A 12,114-nucleotide genomic window follows, 5' to 3' on the forward strand; every position below is an offset into this window, starting at 1 on the left:
ATATAATGATATAAAGAGATCTGCAATAGGATGCTTGTGCACAAGCATCCGCAGTGCGAATGCAAAACTGAAGTATAGTACGTTAAAATGAATTTCACAATGTTTTTGTCGACGGGAGGCGTAATCTTTGTCCCTACTTTGAACCATATAATCTAAAGCATTGTCTCCGAGATGCGGTGCACAGCAATTCATCTGTACAGCAGACAACGGATGACAACTTACCCTAAAGCGTGTTCTTCGGTCTAATGCGGCAGTATTCGTGTCCCAAATGATTAAAATTTGTTATGAATCGTTTATGAACTCATTCAACATTCAATTCTCTTACCCAACGTGTTGAAAACACATGGCCGTCACAGCAGCTCTATCTGTGTGTCAGTAATGGAGAGGCACCACATATTAGAAGTCTCAGTGCTCTACGTATAAGAGTGAATTCAGATACTGCAGAATACTGTGTTCAAAATAGTTACTCCTATCTACTAAAACAGCTTTTCTTCACCAAATGCGGTCACGTTTACTCGCGTTTGAAGCTTATTGCCGCTTTTCCGTTCCGATTTCTCGATTTCTCAACTTATCAGCGCATTGTCGAAAAGCTCTGATTTGTACCACGAATATTGTCGCTAAAAACAAAATAATGCAACATGTTTTTCTATATTACTGTATGATGGCCTTCGGTTGTCTAATGACAATATTTTAAGAAAAATCGAAGATGGGGTTTTTTTGTTGTTCAAATTTCAGTGGAGTACACTTTTGCGAATATGAGAACTATGAGGCAACATATAAAAATTTACATTTGCCCTACGGCAGCAATAATTTAGGTACCTAATGAACACCCTCTATCCTTAAAACGTGTCAAGTTTGAAAGCGCTGATTGCATTACTTCCGGAGCAAAAAAAATGGGGAATACGTAACTTATTTTAAACTGTCGCAAAATTAGACATTTTTAAAAGCTATTTTCTTAAGTTCTACAAACTTGAAACCACATGAATTCATTCTTCATTAGACATGCATTTCAGGTAAAAAATATCTTCTTTGAAACAAAAATATTTGTTTTTTTATAGCACCTGCAATTTTCGAAAATGACAGGTGACGAAATTGGTGCCTCTGTGTTGGTGAACCTTGGATTTTCTTTTCTCGTAAGTTATGCCGTTAATCATAAAACAAAGTTGACTTTCGGGCTACCTGGTGAAAGGTGCACGAAATATAAAATACTCAATGAAATCTAAAATATCAACTTTTGGACCCGTGTCGATCTCTCGTGGAATCACTCTGCCTGCTTTCTCATCAACGTGACGACAAACAAATTTTGGCATGTTCTTAGCCAAAGTAAAATGTATGCATTGCAGTGCTGAGGGGTAGGTTATACGCAACTGCTGTAGCACAAGGAACCGAAACACTTGTATACAAATTCCGTGAACAACATCATGTCCGATCTCGAGAGGTTTAGAGTATTAACGAACGACAAAAATGGGCTTGTCGTTCATATCCCTGAAGAATGGCCGTTATGTTGACATGAGCATCTCGGTCTTACTTTCTCTTGTACCCGGATATGTATTTGTAGTGTGTTCCAATGTTCCGTCCACTGTTTGAACGCACCGCATAGTGCCACAGTCGGTAACATTTTCTTCGGGCGACGTGGGCCGAATGTGCGGTCACAGAAAAGTGTTGTCTTTTGCTATTATAGCATCATCTTCTGCTTGCGATTTCCTCTGCTGGTGAATAACAATTCTATGGTAGGAATTGATCTCGAAGAAGCCTTCAATATGAGTTTCCGGAAGGTGCAGTTGTGCGGCGAATAACCACATCCTCGGGATGACACTCACCACGCAGATGATCACAGTCAACTCATCTTCAGATACGAAGCATCTTATGAGCGAGCTTGATCCGGTCGCGTCGACGCTCCACTGCGCATGCATGTCCCCTCCCCTTTATCTCCTCTCCTTAACCTCCTACGCTCCCACTCTCTCACCTCTAACGAGTTTCTTGATTGAGAAAACCCACTTATCGCACTGTACAACTTTGACATGCCACCCTGTATATAAAGGCCTTCAAAGTAGTGCCAGTGGGAAATTTCTCCTGCACGTTGTTGAACGATAAACATTCGCAGCGTGCATGTTAAAGGGGTCGTGAAGCGGTCGCTTTACAACGGCAATGCGGCATCATCGGCAGCCACTTGTGCTAACTGTATCATCAGTCCGAGTGGACTTGCATAGACGCTGAGTTGCCTATCGAGAAACGTGGAACTCCATGGCATATCGAGCACGCGCAAGAGGCACTCATAGGTGTCTGCCATACGCGATCCGCGTCCCACAAGGACGCTGCTTAACAAGACGTCAGAGTTCAAGGTAGCACCGATTGCTTACGACAAAGACTCTGATAAGTGTCTCAGTTGCACGCACTCGCAGGTACCGAAGATTTCCGCGTTCCTCGATAGGCAAAGCATTACTTTTGATGACGTCACCAAATTAGTGCATGTGGACGCCGGTGGCTCCGCATTGTCGCTTTAGAGAGAGCTTTTCACGACCCCTTTAACTAAATGCGGTCGGTGGGTCTCTGTATCCAATCAAAGTCTTCTGTCTCTCCTTGCCCTTTAGCAGTGATTGGCATACTCCACTAGGAAACACCTGTCCATCACTGTACGGTTTGCGCCTCGACAGGTTTCTCTCATGCGCAACGCCGTGATGAGCGTCAGTGCCTAGACCGCCACCAGTGTGAGCGTTTGCGCCCGCTGATCCGCATCTACACATGGTTCCCTTTAGTGTTAGATTGTGTAAATATTTTGTTTACTGACGGGAAGAATGCGAGAGCTCTAGGCATTTACAGCTCCGCTGAGAAGTAATGGTCCGTGGTTGCATAAGTAGGTTACCGGCTCGTCAATGTCGGGCGCTGACCTGTAATTCTACGTTCAGCAGGATACGAAGTGCTCTTTTAAACAGCTTATTTTACGAAGAGCAAGCAGTCTTCAAAGTGCGCGAGGCCTTATACGTTTCTCAGTAGGCCCCATAGCGAAGGACTAAAAGGAACGCCAAGGAGACCAACCATGGCAGTGATGATCATTACAGCAGAAATATACGCAGCTTTTGGAATTTAGTTCAAAAGCCAGACAGTTATCCCACCCTCTCTTCAAAGTGTCCTGCAAGGTTACGTTACGGTTCTAAGCGATAAAATCCCGATACAAGTATCACACATTCCATGGGTCAAGAAATTTCATCGATCTGGTGTCATTTAACTTGCTGTGACGGAGCACAGTGCACGGGGCTCTATACTCTTTCGCTTTCATCAAAGTGCGACCACCGCGGCAGGAATCAGATGCGCGACTTACGAGTGAGCACGTGCGCGCTGCAGACTACTACGCAACTGCGGCAAACAAAGTTCGCTTCTATCAGAGTGCGACCACCGCGGCCGGAATCAGATGCGCGACTTACGAGTGAGCACGTGCGCGCTGCAGACTACTACGCAACTGCGGCAAACAAAGTTCGCTTCTATCAGAGTGTGACCGCCGCGGCCGGAATCAGATGCGCGACTTACGAGGGAGCACGTGCGCGCTGCAGACTACTACGCAACTGCGGCAAACAAAGTTCGCTTCTATCAGAGTGCGACCGCCGCGGCCGGAATCAGATGCGCGACTTACGAGTGAGCACGTGCGCGCTGCAGACTACTACGCAACTGCGGCAAACAAAGTTTGCTTCTATCAAAGTGCGACCGCCGCGGCAGCAATCAGATGCGCGACTTACGAGTGAGCACGTGCGCGCTGCAGACTACTACGCAACTGCGGCAAACAAAGTTCGCTTCTATCAGAGTGTGACCGCCGCGGCCGGAATCAGATGCGCGACTTACGAGGGAGCACGTGCGCGCTGCAGACTACTACGCAACTGCGGCAAACAAAGTTCGCTTCTATCAGAGTGCGACCGCCGCGGCCCGAATCAGATGCGCGACTTACGAGTGAGCACGTGCGCGCTGCAGACTACTACGCAACTGCGGCAAACAAAGTTCGCTTCCATCAAAGTGCGACCGCCGCGGCCGGAATCAGATGCGCGACTTACGAGGGAGCACGTGCGCGCTGCAGACTACTACGCAACTGCGGCAAACAAAGTTCGCTTCTATCAGAGTGCGACCGCCGCGGCCGGAATCAGATGCGCGACTTACGAGTGAGCACGTGCGCGCTGCAGACTACTACGCAACTGCGGCAAACAAAGTTCGCTTCCATCAAAGTGAGACCGCCGCGGCCGGAATCAGATGCGCGACTTACGAAGGAGCACGTGCGCGCTGCAGACTACTACGCAACTGCGGCAAACAAAGTTCGCTTCTATCAGAGTGCGACCACCGCGGCCGGAATCAGATGCGCGACTTACGAGTGAGCACGTGCGCGCTGCAGACTACTACGCAACTGCGGCAAACAAAGTTCGCTTCCATCAAATTGCGACCGCCGCGGCCGGAATCAGATGCGCGACTTACGAGTGAGCACGTGCGCGCTGCAGACTACTACGCAACTGCGGCAAACAAAGTTCGCTTCTATCAGAGTGCGACCGCCGCGGCCGGAATCAGATGCGCGACTTACGAGTGAGCACGTGCGCGCTGCAGACTACTACGCAACTGCGGCAAACAAAGTTCGCTTCTATCAAAGTGCGACCGCCGCGGCAGCAATCAGATGCGCGACTTACGAGTGAGCACGTGCGCCCTGCAGACTACTACGCAACTGCGGCAAACAAAGTTCGCTTCTATCAGAGTGCGACCACCGCGGCCGGAATCAGATGCGCGACTTACGAGTGAGCACGTGCGCGCTGCAGACTACTACGCAACTGCGGCAAACAAAGTTCGCTTCTATCAAAGTGCGACCGCCGCGGCAGCAATCAGATGCGCGACTTACGAGTGAGCACGTGCGCGCTGCAGACTACTACGCAACTGCGGCAAACAAAGTTCGCTTCTATCAGAGTGCGACCACCGCGGCCGGAATCAGATGCGCGACTTACGAGTGAGCACGTGCGCGCTGCAGACTACTACGCAACTGCGGCAAACAAAGTTCGCTTCCATCAAAGTGCGACCACCGCGGCAGCAATCACATGCGCGACTTACGAGTGAGCACGTGCGCGCTGCAGACTACTACGCAACTGCGGCAAACAAAGTTCGCTTCCATCAAAGTGTGACCGCCGCGGCCGGAATCAGATGCGCGACTTACGAGGGAGCACGTGCGCGCTGCAGACTACTACGCAACTGCGGCAAACAAAGTTCGCTTCCATCAAAGTGCGACCACCGCGGCCGGAATCAGATGCGCGACTTACGAGTGAGCACGTGCGCGCTGCAGACTACTACGCAACTGCGGCAAACAAAGTTCGCTTCTATCAAAGTGCGACCGCCGCGGCAGCAATCAGATGCGCGACTTACGAGTGAGCACGTGCGCGCTGCAGACTACTACGCAACTGCGGCAAACAAAGTTCGCTTCTATCAAAGTGCGACCGCCGCGGCAGGAATCAGATGCGCGACTTACGAGGGAGCACGTGCGCGCTGCAGACTACTACGCAACTGCGGCAAACAAAGTTCGCTTCTATCAAAGTGCGACCGCCGCGGCAGGAATCAGATGCGCGACTTACGAGTGAGCACGTGCGCGCTGCAGACTACTACGCAACTGCGGCAAACAAAGTTCGCTTCCATCAAAGTGCGACCGCCGCGGCCGGAATCAGATACGCGACTTACGAGGGAGCACGTGCGCGCTGCAGACTACTACGCAACTGCGGCAAAGTTCGCTTCTATCAAAGTGCGACCGCCGCGGCCGGAATCAGATGCGCGACTTACGAGGGAGCACGTGCACGCTGCAGACTACTACGCAACTGCGGCAAACAAAGTTCGCTTCTATCAGAGTGCGACCACCGCGGCCGGAATCAGATGCGCGACTTACGAGTGAGCACGTGCGCGCTGCAGACTACTACGCAACTGCGGCAAACAAAGTTCGCTTCTATCAAAGTGCGACCGCCGCGGCCGGAATCAGATGCGCGACTTACGAGGGAGCACGTGGGCGCTGCAGACTACTACGCAACTGCGGCAAACAAAGTTCGCTTCTATCAGAGTGCGACCGCCGCAGCCGGAATCAGATGCGCGACTTACGAGTGAGCACGTGCGCGCTGCAGACTACTATGCAACTGCGGCAAACAAAGTTCGCTTCTATCAAAGTGCGACCGCCGCGGCCGGAATCAGATGCGCGACTTACGAGTGAGCACGTGCGCGCTGCAGACTACTACGCAACTGCGGCAAACAAAGTTCGCTTCTATCAAAGTGCGACCGCCACGGCAGCAATCAGATGCGCGACTTACGAGTGAGCACGTGCGCGCTGCAGACTACTACGCAACTGCGGCAAACAAAGTTCGCTTCTATCAGAGTGTGACCGCCGCGGCCGGAATCAGATGCGCGACTTACGAGGGAGCACGTGCGCGCTGCAGACTACTACGCAACTGCGGCAAACAAAGTTCGCTTCTATCAGAGTGCGACCGCCGCGGCCGGAATCAGATGCGCGACTTACGAGGGAGCAGGTGCGCGCTGCAGACTACTACGCAACTGCGGCAAACAAAGTTCGCTTCTATCAGAGTGCGACCGCCGCGGCCGGAATCAGATGCGCGACTTACGAGTGAGCACGTGCGCGCTGCAGACTACTACGCAACTGCGGCAAACCAAGTTCGCTTCCATCAAAGTGCGACCGCCGCGGCCGGAATCAGATGCGCGACTTACGAGGGAGCACGTGTGCGCTGCAGACTACTACGCAACTGCGGCAAACAAAGTTCGCTTCTATCAGAGTGCGACCACCGCGGCCGGAATCAGATGCGCGACTTACGAGTGAGCACGTGCGCGCTGCAGACTACTACGCAACTGCGGCAAACAAAGTTCGCTTCTATCAAAGTGCGACCGCCGCGGCCGGAATCAGATGCGCGACTTACGAGGGAGCACGTGCGCGCTGCAGACTACTACGCAACTGCGGCAAACAAAGTTCGCTTCTATCAGAGTGCGACCGCCGCGGCCGGAATCAGATGCGCGACTTACGAGTGAGCACGTGCGCGCTGCAGACTACTATGCAACTGCGGCAAACAAAGTTCGCTTCTATCAAAGTGCGACCGCCGCGGCCGGAATCAGATGCGCGACTTACGAGTGAGCACGTGCGCGCTGCAGACTACTATGCAACTGCGGCAAACAAAGTTCGCTTCTATCAAAGTGCGACCGCCGCGGCCGGAATCAGATGCGCGACTTACGAGTGAGCACGTGCGCGCTGCAGACTACTACGCAACTGCGGCAAACAAAGTTCGCTTCTATCAAAGTGTGACCGCCACGGCAGCAATCAGATGCGCGACTTACGAGTGAGCACGTGCGCGCTGCAGACTACTACGCAACTGCGGCAAACAAAGTTCGCTTCTATGAGAGTGTGACCGCCGCGGCCGGAATCAGATGCGCGACTTACGAGTGAGCACGTGCGCGCTGCAGACTACTATGCAACTGCGGCAAACAAAGTTCGCTTCTATCAAAGTGCGACCGCCGCGGCCGGAATCAGATGCGCGACTTACGAGTGAGCACGTGCGCGCTGCAGACTACTACGCAACTGCGGCAAACAAAGTTCGCTTCTATCAAAGTGTGACCGCCACGGCAGCAATCAGATGCGCGACTTACGAGTGAGCACGTGCGCGCTGCAGACTACTACGCAACTGCGGCAAACAAAGTTCGCTTCTATCAGAGTGCGACCGCCACGGCAGCAATCAGATGCGCGACTTACGAGTGAGCACGTGCGCGCTGCAGACTACTACGCAACTGCGGCAAACAAAGTTCGCTTCTATGAGAGTGTGACCGCCGCGGCCGGAATCAGATGCGCGACTTACGAGTGAGCACGTGCGCGCTGCAGACTACTATGCAACTGCGGCAAACAAAGTTCGCTTCTATCAAAGTGTGACCGCCACGGCAGCAATCAGATGCGCGACTTACGAGTGAGCACGTGCGCGCTGCAGACTACTACGCAACTGCGGCAAACAAAGTTCGCTTCTATCAAAGTGTGACCGCCACGGCAGCAATCAGATGCGCGACTTACGAGTGAGCACGTGCGCGCTGCAGACTACTACGCAACTGCGGCAAACAAAGTTCGCTTCTATGAGAGTGTGACCGCCGCGGCCGGAATCAGATGCGCGACTTACGAGTGAGCACGTGCGCGCTGCAGACTACTACGCAACTGCGGCAAACAAAGTTCGCTTCTATCAAAGTGTGACCGCCACGGCAGCAATCAGATGCGCGACTTACGAGTGAGCACGTGCGCGCTGCAGACTACTACGCAACTGCGGCAAACAAAGTTCGCTTCTATCAAAGTGTGACCGCCACGGCAGCAATCAGATGCGCGACTTACGAGTGAGCACGTGCGCGCTGCAGACTACTACGCAACTGCGGCAAACAAAGTTCGCTTCTATGAGAGTGTGACCGCCGCGGCCGGAATCAGATGCGCGACTTACGAGTGAGCACGTGCGCGCTGCAGACTACTATGCAACTGCGGCAAACAAAGTTCGCTTCTATCAAAGTGCGACCGCCGCGGCCGGAATCAGATGCGCGACTTACGAGTGAGCACGTGCGCGCTGCAGACTACTACGCAACTGCGGCAAACAAAGTTCGCTTCTATCAAAGTGTGACCGCCACGGCAGCAATCAGATGCGCGACTTACGAGTGAGCACGTGCGCGCTGCAGACTACTACGCAACTGCGGCAAACAAAGTTCGCTTCTATGAGAGTGTGACCGCCGCGGCCGGAATCAGATGCGCGACTTACGAGTGAGCACGTGCGCGCTGCAGACTACTATGCAACTGCGGCAAACAAAGTTCGCTTCTATCAAAGTGTGACCGCCACGGCAGCAATCAGATGCGCGACTTACGAGTGAGCACGTGCGCGCTGCAGACTACTACGCAACTGCGGCAAACAAAGTTCGCTTCTATGAGAGTGTGACCGCCGCGGCCGGAATCAGATGCGCGACTTACGAGTGAGCACGTGCGCGCTGCAGACTACTATGCAACTGCGGCAAACAAAGTTCGCTTCTATCAAAGTGTGACCGCCACGGCAGCAATCAGATGCGCGACTTACGAGTGAGCACGTGCGCGCTGCAGACTACTACGCAACTGCGGCAAACAAAGTTCGCTTCTATCAGAGTGCGACCGCCACGGCAGCAATCAGATGCGCGACTTACGAGTGAGCACGTGCGCGCTGCAGACTACTACGCAACTGCGGCAAACAAAGTTCGCTTCTATGAGAGTGTGACCGCCGCGGCCGGAATCAGATGCGCGACTTACGAGTGAGCACGTGCGCGCTGCAGACTACTACGCAACTGCGGCAAACAAAGTTCGCTTCTATCAAAGTGTGACCGCCACGGCAGCAATCAGATGCGCGACTTACGAGTGAGCACGTGCGCGCTGCAGACTACTACGCAACTGCGGCAAACAAAGTTCGCTTCTATCAAAGTGTGACCGCCACGGCAGCAATCAGATGCGCGACTTACGAGTGAGCACGTGCGCGCTGCAGACTACTACGCAACTGCGGCAAACAAAGTTCGCTTCTATGAGAGTGTGACCGCCGCGGCCGGAATCAGATGCGCGACTTACGAGTGAGCACGTGCGCGCTGCAGACTACTATGCAACTGCGGCAAACAAAGTTCGCTTCTATCAAAGTGCGACCGCCGCGGCCGGAATCAGATGCGCGACTTACGAGTGAGCACGTGCGCGCTGCAGACTACTACGCAACTGCGGCAAACAAAGTTCGCTTCTATCAAAGTGTGACCGCCACGGCAGCAATCAGATGCGCGACTTACGAGTGAGCACGTGCGCGCTGCAGACTACTACGCAACTGCGGCAAACAAAGTTCGCTTCTATGAGAGTGTGACCGCCGCGGCCGGAATCAGATGCGCGACTTACGAGTGAGCACGTGCGCGCTGCAGACTACTACGCAACTGCGGCAAACAAAGTTCGCTTCTATCAAAGTGTGACCGCCACGGCAGCAATCAGATGCGCGACTTACGAGTGAGCACGTGCGCGCTGCAGACTACTACGCAACTGCGGCAAACAAAGTTCGCTTCTATCAAAGTGTGACCGCCACGGCAGCAATCAGATGCGCGACTTACGAGTGAGCACGTGCGCGCTGCAGACTACTACGCAACTGCGGCAAACAAAGTTCGCTTCTATCAGAGTGCGACCGCCGCGGCCGGAATCAGATGCGCGACTTACGAGTGAGCACGTGCGCGCTGCAGACTACTACGCAACTGCGGCAAACAAAGTTCGCTTCTATCAAAGTGTGACCGCCACGGCAGCAATCAGATGCGCGACTTACGAGTGAGCACGTGCGCGCTGCAGACTACTACGCAACTGCGGCAAACAAAGTTCGCTTCTATGAGAGTGTGACCGCCGCGGCCGGAATCAGATGCGCGACTTACGAGTGAGCACGTGCGCGCTGCAGACTACTACGCAACTGCGGCAAACAAAGTTCGCTTCTATCAAAGTGCGACCGCCGCGGCCGGAATCAGATGCGCGACTTACGAGTGAGCACGTGCGCGCTGCAGACTACTACGCAACTGCGGCAAACAAAGTTCGCTTCTATCAAAGTGTGACCGCCACGGCAGCAATCAGATGCGCGACTTACGAGTGAGCACGTGCGCGCTGCAGACTACTATGCAACTGCGGCAAACAAAGTTCGCTTCTATCAAAGTGTGACCGCCACGGCAGCAATCAGATGCGCGACTTACGAGTGAGCACGTGCGCGCTGCAGACTACTACGCAACTGCGGCAAACAAAGTTCGCTTCTATCAGAGTGCGACCGCCACGGCAGCAATCAGATGCGCGACTTACGAGTGAGCACGTGCGCGCTGCAGACTACTACGCAACTGCGGCAAACAAAGTTCGCTTCTATGAGAGTGTGACCGCCGCGGCCGGAATCAGATGCGCGACTTACGAGTGAGCACGTGCGCGCTGCAGACTACTATGCAACTGCGGCAAACAAAGTTCGCTTCTATCAAAGTGTGACCGCCACGGCAGCAATCAGATGCGCGACTTACGAGTGAGCACGTGCGCGCTGCAGACTACTACGCAACTGCGGCAAACAAAGTTCGCTTCTATCAGAGTGCGACCGCCACGGCAGCAATCAGATGCGCGACTTACGAGTGAGCACGTGCGCGCTGCAGACTACTACGCAACTGCGGCAAACAAAGTTCGCTTCTATGAGAGTGTGACCGCCGCGGCCGGAATCAGATGCGCGACTTACGAGTGAGCACGTGCGCGCTGCAGACTACTACGCAACTGCGGCAAACAAAGTTCGCTTCTATCAAAGTGTGACCGCCACGGCAGCAATCAGATGCGCGACTTACGAGTGAGCACGTGCGCGCTGCAGACTACTACGCAACTGCGGCAAACAAAGTTCGCTTCTATCAAAGTGTGACCGCCACGGCAGCAATCAGATGCGCGACTTACGAGTGAGCACGTGCGCGCTGCAGACTACTACGCAACTGCGGCAAACAAAGTTCGCTTCTATGAGAGTGTGACCGCCGCGGCCGGAATCAGATGCGCGACTTACGAGTGAGCACGTGCGCGCTGCAGACTACTATGCAACTGCGGCAAACAAAGTTCGCTTCTATCAAAGTGCGACCGCCGCGGCCGGAATCAGATGCGCGACTTACGAGTGAGCACGTGCGCGCTGCAGACTACTACGCAACTGCGGCAAACAAAGTTCGCTTCTATCAAAGTGTGACCGCCACGGCAGCAATCAGATGCGCGACTTACGAGTGAGCACGTGCGCGCTGCAGACTACTACGCAACTGCGGCAAACAAAGTTCGCTTCTATGAGAGTGTGACCGCCGCGGCCGGAATCAGATGCGCGACTTACGAGTGAGCACGTGCGCGCTGCAGACTACTACGCAACTGCGGCAAACAAAGTTCGCTTCTATCAAAGTGTGACCGCCACGGCAGCAATCAGATGCGCGACTTACGAGTGAGCACGTGCGCGCTGCAGACTACTACGCAACTGCGGCAAACAAAGTTCGCTTCTATCAAAGTGTGACCGCCACGGCAGCAATCAGATGCGCGACTTACGAGTGAGCACGTGCGCGCTGCAGACTACTACGCAACTGCGGCAA

General features: G+C 53.7%; 1 protein-coding gene across 1 annotated transcript in view; it reads right to left on the reverse strand.

Annotated features, from left to right (window-relative positions):
* Positions 1-12,114, reverse strand: part of LOC142771376 (uncharacterized) — a 44,194-nt gene that overhangs the window by 17,516 nt on the left and 14,564 nt on the right. The gene's annotated exons all lie outside the window — the stretch shown is intronic.

The sequence above is a fragment of the Rhipicephalus microplus genome, chromosome 9 (assembly GCF_043290135.1).
Source record: "Rhipicephalus microplus isolate Deutch F79 chromosome 9, USDA_Rmic, whole genome shotgun sequence".
NCBI lineage: Eukaryota > Metazoa > Arthropoda > Arachnida > Ixodida > Ixodidae > Rhipicephalus > Rhipicephalus microplus.